General features: G+C 38.6%; 1 protein-coding gene and 1 long non-coding RNA gene across 4 annotated transcripts in view; both read left to right on the plus strand.

Moving 5' to 3' along the window:
- Nucleotides 1-12,720, plus strand: part of Rsbn1 (round spermatid basic protein 1) — a 53,953-nt gene that overhangs the window by 20,580 nt on the left and 20,653 nt on the right.
- Nucleotides 113-4,767, plus strand: LOC148006736 (uncharacterized). Its single transcript, XR_015676706.1, has 2 exons — nucleotides 113-2,204; nucleotides 2,329-4,767. It is a non-coding gene; the product is annotated as an uncharacterized LOC148006736 (long non-coding RNA).

Below are 12,720 nucleotides of genomic sequence, written 5' to 3' on the forward strand. Positions count from 1 at the left end.
AGTTTGAATGTTTGTCTAAATCTCTATGTCAGTTAATGAAGAAATTTCTATGTTCAACATAGAAATGCCTTTTTTTTTCTTAAAAATTTTTATCTGTATATATTTTGGGAATCAATATGATTTGTGATCTTTTTAATTAGTTATAAATTATAACTATAGTATTGGATATCTGAAAGCTCTTTGCACGGAGCCGTATTAGATTTGGGCCTAGCGGCTTTTTGACTGCATGGCTCAAAGTGGCTAGGTGACTTTGGGCTGTTTGGCCACAGATATTCACCCCTAAGATGACTGCCATAAGTCTTAAGATTGTTGAATGAAAGCCTCTCCCATGAATTTACGGCACAGGAAGATAACATTCAAGGGATGCCTCAGCTCCCTTAGCAGATACCTGTTACCTCCTGAATCAACACCCGGTGTCTCCACCGCCTGACCTCATCTTCTACCGCCTGACCTCTTTGCCTCCAGCTATCACTACCTATATCTGCACCTCCCCCTCCTCTGTGTTTCACAAAGGTCACTCCCCCTACCTGAAAGCCTTAAAAGCTGTAACGTTCATCCCAATAAACGAGACCTTGACAACAGAACTTTTGCTTGGTCTCCTTCTTTTCTTCACCCCCATTTTGGCCCACAGGTAGAAAGCCTCTTCGGGACCCTGAATAACTGGGTCCCCGCTGGCGGGGACAGCTCTTGAAATATTTTAGGCTGAATTATTACATTCTACAGTAAAATCCTCCATCTTTAGTGCCCTATGTTATTGTAGCCCTATGGTAACAGAGGAACTGATAAAAGCTCGAATCTTTTTATGGATTACAGGCTTTAGGAAAAAGGACGTCATCTTTAAGTCCTTGTATCCTACTAGGTGACAGTATTTTGGTCATAATACTTTGTCACCTTCCCAAGACTAATTGAAGATCCTTAACAAGAAATTGGTTTTTCCTTTCTCTGAATGGTACAAAACTCTAGGGCTTGGGGCTTAGAAAACTATTATGTGCATATAATGCAACCGATAATCTTATTATATCCTAATACATATTGAACTTGGCCTGAACATGTGTCTGTGCACCATACATTTGCCTGGTGTTTGCAGAGACCATCAGAGGGTGTCACATGCTCTGAAACTGAAACTATAGTTGGTTTGTGCTGCTTTATGGGTGCTGGGAATGGATCCTAGGTCTTTTGAAGGAGCAGCCAGTGCTCTTAACCTCTGAGCTCTCTCTCTCTCCTCATATAGCCTGCATTTCTAACATTCCTAGGTAGTGCTGATGACACTAGGAGGTCACAGGTTTATAGATTATATATGACTTCCATGTGAAAACAGTAACAAACTATCAGTATAGTAATGTTAAAATGGCAATTGTTGTAAGCATCACTGAGATGGAAGGGTATGCACGAAGAAGAATGACGGTTGTATATGTGCCACAGGGCAAATGTTCATATTTTAAGTTCTGTTTTTGTTTTTGTTTTTTTTTCTCAAAGAATTTCTGTTCTTAGGATTGGAAATTTCATTGAAGGGCATATTTTCAAAGTTGTAGTGAGACATGTTTTCCATCTGGCCTGAGTAAAAGCATACATACAAAACTTTATTTGGGTGGTAACTGTTACTTTTGTAATAGAAATATCTGAATATAATAATATTCTGTAGGATTGGACTATCCAACTTTAATGTCTTGTTTTACAGAATAAAAAAATTATTTCCTGTCATGTGTTAGGATAATGCTCTTCAACCTTTCATTACTATATTGATGTTTTTGTAATATTGATAGTTGTGATGAAGAGCGGAATTAGTAGAATAGTATATAATTGGGAAATAGCTAAACCCTTGAGGAACTCTAGGCACTAGTACATTGTGTAAAAGAGAAAAATAAATATTTGAAGTTGCTGCCTTTAGAAAATAAGCGAACATACATAGCAGGTTTGATTGTTTTCTGTAGTTCTTGGTACAGCTTGTAATAAACTCACTTTGACCCACTCAGTGCTTTTCCACGAGATGTTTTAAAGAATGTTTTCTACTCATAGGTCACAAGGTTAGGAAGATTGCTGGCTTGCTTTTTCTTTTCTGTTTTTTAAACAATCAGCTTAAATAGGCTTTTTCCTGGAGTACAAGTTCTGTGGAACAGTCCATACCTCATATGCAGGGTTTCCAGTACGATGATACATTTCAAGCGTGGTGTTGTTCTGAGTATTAACGGGTGGTTTTAGAAGTTGTGTGTTGGGGCTGGGGACTTTTAGCTCAGTGGTAGAGCGCTTACCTAGGAAGCGCAAGGCCCTGGGTTCGGTCCCCAGCTCCGAAAAAAAGAACCAAAAAAAAAAAAAAAAAAAAAAAAGAAGTTGTGTGTATTGGATACACAGTGGTACTTAACTCTCAGAAATGATATAGGATAACTGCAATGTTGAGTTCGTAACCTAAAGAACCATATGTGTGTTGACATAGAGCAGTGTGTACATTGAGAGATTGTTGCTTAATGTTTGGAGACTATTACAGATGAAACAGGCTTTGAGTGCATGCTAAGTGTGATTAATTCCATACTGTTTTCTCTCCTAATATTACTAAGGCAAGTTTTCCCTGACGCCATTGTCTTCTGCTTTCCTGGCAGTTTTACTTGTTCTCCTCTGCTCTTTGCTTACCTCCTTGTAATACAGCTGACATGTTTTTCCTCCACCCACTGTGCTGTAATATACTTTAGGAAATGATAGAACTCAGCTTGTTTATTGCTTTCATTGAAAATGCATGGCATTATCTCAGATTTTTTGTAGCTTCCTGTTCATTAAATCTGAAGTTAAGTCTAAGATACATGCCCCAAATGACTCAGTTCCTGTAATCAGGGAAATTGTAAGAGGCATTGTTTTACATTGCATGCTATCTATTACTACTGTAGTTCTTTTCATTTGATATGTAGTATAGTCTTAGATTTTCATAACATCGTAAACTGAGACATAATCTTGTCTAACATCTATACAGTACAAAATTATTTAGAAATCCCCTTTGAGGTAACCAGCCATTTGGGACTATTTCTTTATAAGGTTTTATGAAAACTTGGAAGCATTGCTTAGGAAAAGTAAGCTTATTTGCCTATAAGAGTGTTTTCCCTCTTCCTCTCCCCAGCTCCTTTTCTTCCTCCCTCCTCCTCCTGTGTGTGTGTGTGTGTGTGTGTATACATGTGTGTATAGGCAGAAGTCAATATCATGTCTTCCTCAGTTAGTCCTCATCTACTTTTTGAGGCAAGATCTCTCACTAAACCTAGGAGCTCACTAATTTAACTAGACTGGCCAGCCAGTGAGCTCTAAGGATTCAGTTGTCTCCTCCTCCCCAGCACTGAATTTATAGGGTTGTGGGGATCTAAAGTCTGGTACTCAAACTTGTGTAGCAAAAACTTTATGGACCAAGTCATCTTTCCAATCCCTCATCCCTTCTTGGTCTCTTAGAGAAGATACTGCATTAACTACATTGTCTATTTGTGTTCTAGATTCTGACTCTCAGCCAGGGTCTTATGCTTTCCGGACTGGATTCTAACTCGCTATGTAGTTGGACTTATAACCCTCCTGTCTACTTTTTGAATGTTAGTACTATATGCAGTGCCACCAGTCCTAGTGTATGCAGTGCTGGGAGTTGAGCATAGGCTTTCATGCATGTTAGACAAGCACTGATTAGCTCACCATATCATGAGCCCCTGTTGTTTTAAAATATACATAAAATAAGCTTACCATCTTGACCATTAAAGACTGTGCTTCTGTGGAATTAATTACATTCATAATGTTATATAATCATCACTGTTCATTTCCAAAGATTTTTCCACAATCATAAACAGAAGCTACCCATTTGCTTAGGGTTTTCAGTAATAATAAGCCATCCTTACTTCTCCAACCTTTGCCTCCTCCATTTTAAAAATAAAAGGGGAGAGATTATATACATGAATTGCTGCTTTGTATATGTCCTTTAAAAGACAAGTTTTTCTTTTTATTCTAAAACAAATCTTTGTCTTGAATTATTGTTTATAATTTTTTCAATTACATACTTTACTATGATGTATATCTTGAGAGACTCCAATTATGTTTGGGTTCTAGTACCAGAGAGGCTAGCAACCCTGATGTACTGTGGAAGGAGAGGAAGATGGATGTAGGTGTTCAAAGTGCACTTTTCATGGTCTATTTTTTTTCTTTTTTCTTTTTTTTTTGGAACTGGGGACCGAACCCAGGGTCTTGAGCTTGCTAGGCAAGCACTCTACCACTGAGCTAAATCCCCAAACCCTCATGGTCTATTTTTAATCTTGTAGATAGCCCAATGTCTATCACCTCAGAAACATGTTTATACTGGTAGTTACCCTCCTGAGTTACCCTAGTGACTTTTGTCTGACTCATGTTTAGTTCCTCATGACTATCACTCTGGTTCTAGGAGCTGGACTTTGTGTTTTCTTTAGCCATTCAGGGGAAGAAGCCTCTGGTAATTCCTGTTTCTTTAAACAGAAGGCCTACATTTGATATTATCACCTTAATTTAAATAGGAAATATGCTTGGAGGTCTAGATTCTGGTTAGAGTCTCTTGCCCCATGTCATGTTAGGCAAGAGAGAAACAGAGCATTCACCAACAGCGTGAAAATAAAATGACATGTTCTACTGTGATGGTTTGAATATGCTTGGCCCATGGAAAGTGGCAGTATTAAGGAGGTGTGGCCTTGTTGGAGCAGGTGTGGCCATGTTGGAGGAAGTGTGTCTTTATATAGGTGGCTTTGAGGGCTCCTCATGTTTAAGCTCCACCCAGTGTGGAAGAGACCTTCCTCCTGGTTGCCTATAGAGGAAGAGGAGAGTCTCTCCTGGTTGCCTTTGGATCAGGATGTAGTACTCTTGACTTCTTCTAGCACCATGTCTGCTTGTATACTGCCATGCTTCCTGCCATGATAATAATGGATTGAACCTCTGAAACTTGGTTATAGTTTCTTGTCACAGCAATAAAACCCAAACTAAGACAACTACTTTATCTCATGTGTTATTCTTTAGGATTCTAGTTTTGGTTCAACAGTGATGTATGAGAATTATGTTGATGAACAAAACTAGATCATTGATTGTTACCCTATGTGTTGAGGGTATTGGGTATTGGAAATTACAATTCTCTTGTTCTCAGGCATTTGCTATTTTATAATATTGTTGTGTTATAATTATTGGTGTAAATGTCTATCTATATATATATCCTGATAGTTCTACTTTTTTTTTCTAAAAATTCACAACTGTTATTAATGGCTTAATGGATTCATGGCTCATATGTAGGAAGTCTTTGCTCTATGGTTCCATTTGGTTGGTGGTTCAGATAGGTCCGCAGTTCTAGATTAGGTAATTTTCTTCAATCTGTAAAGGTATTGTTCCAATGTCTTTTTAAACTTAAAAGTTTCTGTTGAGGAACACAATGTTGTCATTTCTGATCCCTTTTTGTGTGCCTTTCTCCCTACCACTCCCTCTATCTTTGGATATTTTCAATATTTCTTTATTATAAAAATAGAGAATATTAAGGATAATATGCTTTGAGATAAGGTCTCTTTAAAAAATTACTATGGGGGTTGGGGATTTAGCTCAGCGGTAGAGCGCTTGCCTAGCTAGCGCAAGGCCCTGGGTTCGGTCCCCAGCTCTGAAAAAAAGAAAAAAGAAAAAAAAAAAAAAAGTAAAAGTTACTATGAATGTATCAAGCGTATAAAGAAGTATAAGTTATAAGTATTTAGATTCATATCATGAAGCCCAGGAAAGGCAACTTTATCAGTGCAGTTGAACTCTGTTCTCTCTGCCCTTTCTTTCTTTCTTTCTTTCTTTCTTTCTTTCTTTCTTTCTTTCTTTCTTTCTTATTGGATATTCTTTATTTACATTTCAAATGTTATTCCCTTTTACAGTTTTCCCGGACATAAGCCCCCTATCCCATCCCCTCCCCCTTTTTAAGGGTGTTCCCTCTGCCCAACTCCCCTCCCCCCTTCCTTGACATTCCCCTACACTGGGGGGTCTAGCCTTGGCAGGACTAAGGATCTCTCCCATTGGTGCCCAACAAAGCCATCCTCTGCTACATATGCAGCTGGAACTATGGGTCTGTCATGTGTACTCTTTGGGGAGTGGTTTAATCCCTGGGAGCTCTGGTTGGTTGGTATTGTCGTTCTTATGGGGTTGCAAGCCCCTTCAGCTCCTTCAATCCTTTTCTAACTTCTCCAAAGGGGATCCCGTTCTCAATTCAGTGGTTTGCTACTGTTATTCACCTCTATATTTGACATGCTCTGGCTGTGTCTCTCAGGAGATGGCTATGTCCAGTTCCAGTCAGCATGCACTTCTTAGCTTCATCAATATTGTGTAGGTTTGGTGGCTGTGTGTGTGTGTGTGTGTGTGTGTGTGTGTGTGTGTGTGTGTGTATGTATGTATATATATATATATATATACACATACACACACATATATATATATATATGGCACCAATGGGAGAGGCCCTTGGTCCTGCCAAGGCTAGACCTCCCCAGTGTAGAGGAATGTCGAGGATCCCCAGGTAGGGCAGGCTCTGAATGACCATTCCTTCAGTCTCTGCTCCAAACTTTGTCTCCATATCTCCTCCTGTGAATATTTTTGTTCCCCCTTTTAAGGACTGAAGCATCTGCACTTTGGCTGTCCTTCTTCTTGAGCTTCATGTGGTCTGTGGATTTTGTATCTTGGGTAATTCGAGCTTTTGGGCTAATATCCACTTCTCAGTGAGTGCATATCATGTGTGATTTTCTGTGGTTGGGTTACCTCACTCAGGATGATATTTTCTAGTTCCATCCATTTGCCTATGAATTTCATGAAGTCATTGTTTTTGATAGCTGAGTAGTATTCCATTGTGTAGATGTACCACATTTTCTGTATCCATTCCTCTGTTGAAGGACATCTGGGTTCTTTCCAGCTTCTGGCTATTATAAATAAGGCTGCTATGAACATAGTGGAGCATGTATCTTTGTTGTATGTTGGAGCATCTTTTGGGTATATGCCCAGGAGAGGTATAGCTGGGTCCTCAGGTAGTGCAATGTCCAATTTTCTGAGGAACCTCCAGACTGATTAGAAGCTGGTTGTGCCAGCTTACAATCCCACCAACAATGGAGGAGTGTTCCTCTTTCTCCACATCCTCGCCAGCATCTGCTGTCACCTGGGTTTTTGATCTTAGCCATTCTGACTGGTGCGAGGTGGAATCTCAGGGTTGTTTTGATTTGCATTTTCCTGATGACTAAGGTTGCTGAACTTTTCTTTACATACTTCTCAGCCATTTGATATGCCTCAACTGAGGATTCTTTATTTAGCTCTGTACCCCATTTTTTAATAGGGTTATTTGGCTCTCTGGAGTCTAACTTCTTGGGATTTTTTTCCTTCTTTTTGTATATTTTGGATATTAGCCCTCTATCAGATGTAAGATTGGTAAAGATTTTTTTCCCCAATCTGTTGGTTGCTGTCTTAATGACAGTGTCCTTTGCCTTACATAAGCTTTGCAGTTTTATGAGGTCCCATTTGTCAATTCTTGATCTTAGAGCATAAGCCATTGGTGTTTTGTTCAAGAAAATTTCCCCTCTGCCTTTTCTATATGGAAATATATATTCTTTGAGTACATTTTCTATTTCTTTTTTTCTTACTCTTCTTTCCCCTTCCTTATCTTCCCACTCATTTACCTCTTGTCTTTCTCTCTCCCTCTCCCTTCCCTCCTTCCCTCCCTTCCTTCCTTCCTCTTCTGTTTTTCTTTTTCTTTTTCTTCTTTTCTGGGGATTGAATCCAGACTCTTAGGCATGTTAGACAAGTGTTCTACCACTGAGTTATATTTCTAGCTTTAACTCTTTGCTATTTCCTTCTCTCATTTTTTATTATTCCTCTTCCTCTTCTCCTTTTTCTTCAAAAAATCTTTTTATATGTCAGTTCTCCCAAGTGGTGGTGGTCTAATTTACTTAAATTTTTAATCTTATTTTTATTACAGTGGTTATATGCATACACATATACATAGCATGCACATGTGTAGGTCAAAGGACAACTTAAAAGAATTTTTTTTCCTTCTACTTGAGTGGGTTCTGGGCATTGAACTCAACCCATTAGGCCTGGTGACAAATGCCTTTACCCTTGGAACAACCTTTTGGCCTTAATTTCCTTTTAGAGGTCTATTTATTATATGCTGTGGTTATTTTTAATCTCTTGTGCTCAGGTTGGTCCTCGATTTTTTTCGTTTTTTTTTTTTAAATTACCTATTTTTCTTTTTGTTCTGCTGTTTCCTTTTTCTGCTGTAGATGAATTTTAGCTAAAATGGGTTGAATTGGAAGTTTCATTCTTGTTTGCTGTTGCTTTTAAAATAATTTTGTTACTCTGTCATGGGTGAAATTATTTTAATTAAGTTAATCAGATTTTCTTTTATGTTTTGTCTCTACAAATTTTGTTTGTCTTAGTGTTTTATTTATGTTATAGATTTTCTTCAAAAGTAATCTGGTGGTTCTGTTCATATTTAAACAGGAGTTACCATAAAACTGGTCAAAAACCCTGTAGTCACATTGGTGGGATTTACCAGTTTGTGACTCAATAAGGAATCCACAGTGTTGTGAGTAAAGCTCTAACTATCAGTGTTTTTACTCTGGGGCTTTTAATTTCTATTGCTAAGAACCATTCATTACATTTTGCCAGGGACTTAGAATATGTTACATCTCTCTTTTCAGACTTGTAGCTTAGCTGTGGAAGAGAGACAGAGAAGTGTGGAATTACTTTGGTGTCTAATTGTACAATCCATCTTGGTATCCTTATTTATTCATACTTGCACAGTCCTTCTTTTTGATAAGGTAACATTAATAGATTCTGGGAATTTAGAACTGAACATCCTTGGGGTCTTTACTCCTGTTCCATGCTTCAAATTCATGGTGTCCAAAACAGATACCACCTTCCTACCCAAACTCCTCTTCCAGAAAAGAGAATGAATAATATTTTCTAATTGTAAAGGATACAAGTTGGTAGTAATTCTTGATACATTTTCTTGTTTCCTGTCAGATCCAGTGTTTCTCTAAGCCCTGCTAGTTTAATCATCTTGATACCTTCCATATATATATTTTCTTCCTACCCCTTTTAAAATCAGTTCACTGCCTTTGAGCAATTTCCTACTTGGACTTTTTTTTTTTTTTCTTTTTTTCGGAGTTGAGGTCCGAACCCAGGGCCTTGCATTTGCTAGGCACCTACTTGGACTTTTATAGAATCCTAATAATTGGTCTTTTTTCCCTGTTTCTCTGAACATTAAACAAATAAAAGTACTCTGGGTTGGATGCCAGCACAATGTAAACCAGATATGGTGGTATACCCTGTAATCTCAGTACTAGGGAGGTGGAGGCAGGAGGACCAGAAGTTCAAGGTCATTTTCAACTACATAGTATGAGTTCCAGGACATTTTGGGTTACATGAGACCCTGCCTTAAAAACTGACAGAGACAAATATGGCTTACTGTGAAGACACGTGGAATGTTGAGGTAAGATCTCTTGAGCTCTAGAGTTTGAGGCCAGTCTGAACATATATTAAGACCACCACTCTGAAAGACTTGGGAGGCTTCCTCTTTATTTAAACCAAAATGGGTTTCGTTTCTTTTTCCTTCCTTCCTTCCTCCCTCCCTTCCTTCCTTCCTTCCTTCCTACCTTCTTTCCTTCCCTCCCTCAATCCCTCCCTCCCTTCCCTCCTCTTCCTCCTCCTCCTCTTCTTCTCTCTCTCATTCATTTATTCATTCATTCATTTGAGACAGGGTTTCTCTGTGTTTCCCTGACTGCCCTTGAACTCACTCTGTAGACCAGGCTGGTCTCAAACCCAGAGCTAGTGCTAATATAATAGTTCTTAGATTTTTCTCCCACTTTAAACTTGTTCTCAGATTTTAGCTTAATGTTGCTTTAAAGGACATTTTTTATACTCTGTATCATAGTCCCATTTTCTATTTTGAAGACCTCACAGTTTACAATGAAATGTTTTAGATGTCTTTCCCCACTAGACTATAAGCTTTAAGGAGTCAGGAATAGGTTTGGTTTGCTGTTTCTGTGTTGAGGACAGTCCTGGCATAATATAAATTTATAGTAAATGATGAATGGTTTGGGTTTTTTATAATTTTATATAATTTTTTATAATTCTTATTCTTTGTTCAAGGATATATAAATCTACTTCTTTAAAATTCTTAGTCTGTTTTCTGTTTCTGTCACAAACTAGTAAAGGCCAGGTACATTATAAAGATAAGGGATTTATAGTTCATTGTTCTGGGGATTCAAGGGCCTGTCACTGGCATACATTTGGCTCCATTCTGGGAGAGTACAGTCGGTGACCATGTGGCAGATGGGTTCAGGAGAGATACCAGCTCATTTTTCAGTTTCTTAGGAATGTTTTGTGTTCTATGTGTCAACCTTCTGTGACTGGTGCTCTCTTACTGAGGTGATGCCCAGTGTCCTAATTATTTCCCACTAAGTTCCACCATATGCTAGCAACACCACAGTAAGACTGAGCTTTTCAGCACTCTTTGGGGGACAAATATCCTCAAAATATTTAAAGACTGTTGTGTTCTCTTTTAATCTTTTATCAATATTTAAAATATACTTTTAACTTGTACTTCTCACTTGTCTGGTTTGCAAGTATCTAATCATTATAATTCTCTTGGGTGTATTTTTTTCTTCTTTAGTATTTTTCTCCCTTAAGTCCAGGTCAGGCTATAGTGTGCCAGTGCCATCTGTGCCATCAAAATGATCATGACAGAGAATCCAAATATGGTGGCTCAGAAAGGATGACTTCCTTCTATGACAATCCAAAGTTTAGCAGCATTGCTTTACGTTACCTAGGAGCCTTGTTCCTCTGTCTTTTAAGTTTGTCAATTCCTTTCTTCTTATATGCTTGGATGGGCCTGGCTCTATAGCACTCAGGGTTCTGCTAGCAAAGAAAGAGGAAATGAAAGACAAGATGGTTCCTTATGAAAACTGCACTTTAAACTTCCCGTCCTTCTGGCTATAACTTAATCACAGGGTATATTTAGTTGCCAGGGATCCTAGCTCACTGGCCATATGCCCAGGAAATTCTCACTACAAAGAAGAAAGACAGAATACTTAGGAATAATTAGTGGTTTGCTTTTGGCATCAGATTCACTCAGTTAGTACATGTTACTGTGCTTATAAATGCTGTTCACAGTCTGGCTTGTATTACTAATTATTTAAATAACTAACAAAAATTTGCATTTATTAGAAGTTTTAATGCAAGTGACAGTGTTGATCAATAGCTCTTCTTTTTCTCTCTCTTGGCCAGAGTATAATGGTTGATTATTATGTTTCTACCCTTAACATACATAATATCAGCAAGTATTTACATAAGGCATATTGTATTGCAGATACAATGCAGTGAATGATAGTCTTTATATTTAAACATGTTGCTTTTTTTTCCTTTGAGTTCTTTAATTTGGGGTAGGTAAATCTTTTCTTTTTTGGTTTTTGAGACAGGGGTTTTCTATGTAGCCCTGGCTGTCCTAGAACTACTCTGTAGAGCAGGCTGGCCTTGCACTCAGAGGTCTATCTGCCTCTGTCTTCAGTGTTTGGAACTAAAAACATTCACCACCATGCCCAGCTGGTAAATTTTTTTTTTTCTACTGAGGACTGCATAGTATTTTAGGAGCATACGGTCTCTAAATTGGGGTGGATAAACTTTTAATACAAAAGACTGCATAGTATCCACCTCTACCTCAAGTACTTTCTGCTTAATTCTGCCACTGTGTGTGAGTAGAAGTGAGTGGGTAGGATGTTTTCCAGTCCAGTTTGGCAGTCCTGGGTTTGGTCTGTCAGTTTGTCAATGTCCGGTCTAAATTATCAGCTTATTTTTCTTCCCTTATCAATCATTGGCTAACTTCTTTAACCAGTGTTTTATAAGGATGCATTCTTGGTCATTTTTCTTTTCTCAAACCTAATATTCTTGACCGTTGTTTGAAATGTTATTCTTAAGTTATTGTAGTTGTTTTCTTGCTGTGACTTACTTGTGCTCTTTTTTTCCTTTCTCTGTGTGGCCCTCCTGTCTCAGCTGTTTTTTAGTTTGACAGTTTATTTAATTACTTTCCTCAAATATTTGTAACTCTAATTTTTGGACCTTTGTTTCTCTATAGTTTTTTCAGTCTTAGTAACTGTAAAATTAGACTTTCTAGACAATACTAGTGGTTTTACCTGCATGTATGTGTGTGTGCCATTGTGTATGTCTGATGCCTGCGTAGTTGTCTGAAATGGGTGTCACATCCTCATTACAGAGAGCTATAGAGAGTTGTAGCCTGCCTTGTTTTTGCCATTAAAATATAATTACATCATTTTCTCCTTCTCTTTCCTCCCTCCAATACTTCCCAAGTACCCCCTTAGCTGTCTCTTAAATTCATGACCTCTATCCAACTGTTTTACATATAAACACACATATATTCCTAAATATATAAATTCAACCTCCTCAATTCATATTACTGTTGTGTGTGTGTGTGCGCGCGTGTGTGTGCGTGCGTGCGTGTGTGTGCGCGCACGTGTGTGTGTGTGCGTGCGCGTGTGTGTGCGTGCGTGTGTGCGTGCGTGCGTGTGTGCGTGCGTGTGTGTGTGTGCGTGTGTGTGTGCGTGTGTGTGTGCGTGTGTGCGTGCGTGCGTGCGTGTGTGCGTGTGTGTGCGCGTGTGCGTGTGCGCGTGCGTACGTGTGTGTGCGCGTGCGTGTGTGTGCGTGTGTGTGCGTGTGTGTGTGTGTGCGCGC

Source organism: Rattus norvegicus, chromosome 2 (genome assembly GCF_021556685.1).
Source record: "Rattus norvegicus strain SHRSP/BbbUtx chromosome 2, alternate assembly SHRSP_T2T, whole genome shotgun sequence".
NCBI classification, from domain to species: domain Eukaryota; kingdom Metazoa; phylum Chordata; class Mammalia; order Rodentia; family Muridae; genus Rattus; species Rattus norvegicus.